Source organism: Lycium ferocissimum, chromosome 9 (assembly GCF_029784015.1).
Source record: "Lycium ferocissimum isolate CSIRO_LF1 chromosome 9, AGI_CSIRO_Lferr_CH_V1, whole genome shotgun sequence".
In the NCBI taxonomy this organism is placed as follows: Eukaryota; Viridiplantae; Streptophyta; class Magnoliopsida; order Solanales; family Solanaceae; genus Lycium; species Lycium ferocissimum.
In genome coordinates this window covers 50,634,340-50,639,114 of record NC_081350.1, presented here as the reverse complement: position 1 = coordinate 50,639,114, position 4,775 = coordinate 50,634,340, and the positions used below count along the sequence as shown (strand labels likewise).

The 4,775-nt window shown below is 37.3% G+C and overlaps 1 long non-coding RNA gene across 1 annotated transcript; it reads left to right on the top strand.

The window, feature by feature from the left end:
• Positions 1-3,676: 3,676 nt before the first annotated feature.
• Positions 3,677-4,303, top strand: LOC132029349 (uncharacterized). Its single transcript, XR_009407779.1, has 2 exons — positions 3,677-3,948; positions 4,048-4,303. It is a non-coding gene; the product is annotated as an uncharacterized LOC132029349 (long non-coding RNA).
• Positions 4,304-4,775: the final 472 nt, after the last annotated feature.

The window sequence follows — 4,775 nt, the reverse complement described above, 5'->3', positions numbered from 1 at the left end:
GCATTTACCTTGCTATCCCAGGATATAGGTAATACACCAAGCAATTTTCTTACCAGCTTGGTGGTTGTGATGACTTCTCCGAGAGAGTGGAGCTCATTGATTATGGAGGTGAATCTGGTGTGCATCTCATGAATGGATTCACTCTCTTTCATTTTGAACATCTCGTACTCCGTGGTGAGCATGTCAATCTTGGAGTTTTTTACCTGAGTTATTTCTTCATGGGCAGTTTGAAGAGCTTTCCAGATCTCTTTGGCTAATGAAAAATTTGATACTCGATTGTACTCATCCGGTTCTATTCCACACATGAGAATCTTCTTAGCTTTATAGTTTTTTTCAATCCTTTTTCTGTCAGCTTCGTTGTATTCCTTTCTTGTTTTGACGGTGGTCTCTTTAACGTCTTCACTTGTGTGAACTGGAATGTAAGGACCATCACAGATGACATCCCATAGCTCTGAGTCTTCAGCCATGGATGAAATCGTGCATCTTAGTATTCAACCACCCATAGTACTTTCCATTAAATCTGGGAGGTGTGGTGAATGACTGTTCTTCTTTCATATTTGGTGGGGCTGCCATTTACAGATTCTTTCTAGGTGTTAACCTTTTAGAAAACACCTGCTCTGATACTACTTGTTAGAGGCTGTGTGCTCACCAAACAGTATATGAGGGAGCTGGTTGTGTACCAGTTCCCTTATACAGTGCAGTAAGTAAAAAAGGCATGATTTCACCGTGGAGAACTCCTTGCTCAAGGGATAAAAATTTACGACCTACCCCAGTAGGATTTCAACTCCACTACACGAGCAACTTTAGGTTCCAACTCTATCGTAAGCTAGGAATTAACTCCCTCAATCTCTCACCCTTATAATAACACTTATGCAACCTAGGAACTAACCCCTGTAGTCCCTCCTCACTTGCAATGCTCTGATTACAAGCACCTTCACTTGACTAACTCTAGCCAAAGACTACTAATACACCTAGACTAACTCTATCCTAGTGTATCACTCAAAATCTTATGGAAACACACTTCCAACAAGCACACTTTGAGAATTTGAGACACCTACAACCAGCTTCTAAACAAGAAGAGTAGTTTTATAGTTTAAGCACAAACGAACAAAGACTTACAACAACATAAAAAACTTAGACTAAATCTGCTTTACGGATCGGGTTCTTCAGTTTTGCAAGTGACTTTTTCTTGAGAGAACTTGAGAATTTATGACGGCAAAGATTTGCTCGATTTTGCTTTGGTTTTCAAGTCTACTCAATATGTTACCATCATGTTGTACATTAGTACGAGCATGTAGGATGGATAGAGACCACTTATTCACTTTGACCTAAAGCATGGGCCAACTCACAGCTGTACTTATGTGCAGCAAGTGGCTCTACAACCGTCTCTGCCAAAAGTGTAAGGTAGACAGAGAGCAGATTACAGACTAGGTCTCTGTCTGGTTCTAAAACAGTTTGACAATCATCAAAACACGAATGCGACTATCAAGATACATGATAAGTTTTGACCAAACCTAGCACAGTTTTCTCCTTGACAAAGTGACAATCAATGTCAATATGCTTTGTCCTTTTATGGAATATTGAATTGGATGCAATCTAAATTGCAGCTTTGCTATCACCAAATAAATCTATAGGTAAATGCACTTTAATTCCCAGTTCTTTATACAGACTAATGAGCCAAGTTAATTCTGCAACTGTTGAGGCCATGCTTCGAAATTCAGCTTCTGCAGAGCTCCTAGCCACAATATGCTGCTTCTGAGACTTCCAAGACACCGATGCATCCCAAATCTTACCAAGTAGCTTGTGACAGACCTCCTACTTTGTAGACATTCACCCTAGTCTGAGTCACAATAAGCTTCAAGTTTACATGTTCCTTTAGATGGCATCAACAAGCCAAGACCAGGTGCATTCTTTATGTACCTCACTATTCTAAGTGTAGCATCCTAATGTGATTGCTTGGGATTGTGCATGAACTGGCTTAAGTTTTGAACAACCAAGTAAATATTAACTCTGGTTTTTGTAAGATACATCAACCTCGTAACTAGCCTTTGCTAGTGTCCTGGATCTTTTAGCAGTTTATCTAACTCCTAAGATGAAGTGGATTTCACAACTGAATCAAACTCTACTTTTGCTTCTAGAGGAATACCAGTACATTTAGTGCCTCCAAGACTCATCACTGAGATTAGTTCCAGAGCATACTTTCTCTAGTTTAAGACTATTCCTTTTGTTGACCTTGCAACCTTTATGCCTAGAAAGAATTTGAGTTCCCCCAAGTCTTTCATCTTGAACTTGATTTTCAAATCATTTCTAGTCTTCTAAATAAGTGACAAGCAGCTTCCAGTGACAATTAAGTCATCTACACACACCAACACAACTACAAGATCATCACCATTCTTTTGTGTAAAAAGGAAGTAATCAAAATGACTCTGAACAAATCCCAATTTGAGTAAAGCATCCGTCAACTTCTTGTTCCATTGTCTGGAAGCCTGTTTCAGGCTATATAATGACTTATTGAGTTTGCATACCTTTCTACAAGACCCTCTCTGGGTTGCAAATCCCTGAGGGATATCCATATAAACTTCCTCCAGTAAGTCACCATGCAGAAAAGCATTATGGACTTCCATTTGAAACAGATGACAATGCTTAGCTGCAACCACAACAATAACAAACATGACAGTGACCATTTTGGCCACATGAGAGAAGGTCTCAGTGTAATCTAGACCCTCCCTTTGACTGTACCCCTTAACCTCCAACCTAGCCTTATATCTCTTCACCTCTCCAGCAGCAATATACTTCACCTTGAATACCCACTTGCAACCAATAGGTATCTTGCTAGAAGGCAAGTCAACTATAGACCATGTATTGTTTTCCTCAGGTGCAGAAATTTTAGACTTTATTGCTCCCACTCACTCTGGGATTTGAGAAGCCTTTTAATATAACTGAGGGTCCTCAATAGCTAAATAGGAAGCCAAACCCATCCCTAAAGCAGGAGAAACTTGATCATAGCTCAGACAGTATTTTGGAGGGTAACAACAGTTGGCACTGCCTTTGTTCTGAGTAATATAGTCCTTCATCCATAGAGTGTAATATAATTTCTGCGATGATCATAGTATATCTAGTTATCTCTAGCTCTTATTTTTGCACGCTTGTGTTTGTTACCTAATTAGGATTGGTAAGGGAAGGTTAGTTTCCCTTGTTTGTACTTCTCCCTTTTGAGGATTATTTTTTATTATTAAAAAAAGGCCGCTAGAGACTTTGTCTAGTGGTATATGATCGCTTAAAAAAAAGTGATTTATCTTTGTTGGGAGGTAGTAGGTGTCCATTAAAATTAATCGAGATGCGTGCAAGCTGGCTCAGACACCTATATATATATATATATATATATATAATAAAACTAATAATCTAAGTGATCTATATATGGCAGCCTAATTCACTTGAATTTTTCAATTGTTTGATTATTGGGTTCGGACGTGAGGGTTGGTTGGTGTGATTTGAGAAACTTTAACACATTTTCTTCTTTGACTGAAGATTTCAGTTCAAGTATCAGCCGCAAGGTTTTGACTGAGAAAGTCAAAGTTATGGGTGGCAAGTGCAACAGTACTGCAACAGATGATATGGGTATTATAATATAGGGACAATAAGCATATATTTATATTATATAAGACAAAAGCATCTACCTCTAGTTTTCTCTCTCTATATACACATTAACACAAAAAAACGTGTGGCCTGTTTTTGTAATCCAGAAATGAAGAAGGCGTCTAGTCCTTCTACTTTCTATTTTATTCTTGCAAATTTTCTTATTTTATCATGGTGTCTACAAAGTGAAGCCAGGATCTTGGACTTGGATTTGTCTTCAATCAAATTCAAAGGTATTGTTCGAGGTCGGAGTAACAGGCAGATTCCAATCAAAGTCAATCCTTCGCCAATGGCAAACCCTCGTAGTCATTAGTATGTATAATTTAGACACTCATAATTTTTATTTCTATTTTTTTTCCTTGCTGTTTTATGAAAGATTTCTAACAGATCTAAATTTTAATTTGCACGCAGTGATTATAGTCCACCCCCGATGATAATGTAATGGGCAAGGAAGCTCTTATGAAGAACCAAGATGAAGATGCCAATATGAATGTGTTTAGATAGGGGGGTGGGGGTGGGGGGTGGGGTGTTGCGTGTGTGTCTGCGGAGCTAGAGCTTCTTCTGCGAATTCAATATAATTTAGTTGCTTCAGCTCAAATTCTATATTTTTATTAAAATTCATTAAATATGAATAAATAATTTATCGAGAATTGAGTAAGCTATACTTTCTAGAATCCAAAATTCATAAATTCAAAATTCTAATTTCGTCGATTTTTAATTCATTGGAAATGTTGGAAGGCATTTGTTGACGACTTGTTCAATTAACTGCTGAATTTGTTGAATATTCTACCAGTCGACAGCTAAAGACTACGGGACAATTTAGTGTTGTATTAATTCCTTATCTTCTCTGTTTTCTTTCTTCACATTAATAATGCCATATTAAAAAGTATTGGAGTTAGTATTAGATATTGATTAGAAGCTGTCGTTTTACTAATATTAAATGATAGTATTACTTCTCTTTCTGCCATCAAGGGTTATGATAGTATAATTTGGGATATGCTCATCATTAAATATAGAGATAATATCTCAGATGATCACTCAATTATGATTAGTTCACTCAAAAAGTTATTCAACTTTATTTTTTAATCAAAAAATCACTCAACTATGGGTGTTTCACTCAAAAAGTCACCCAACCTATT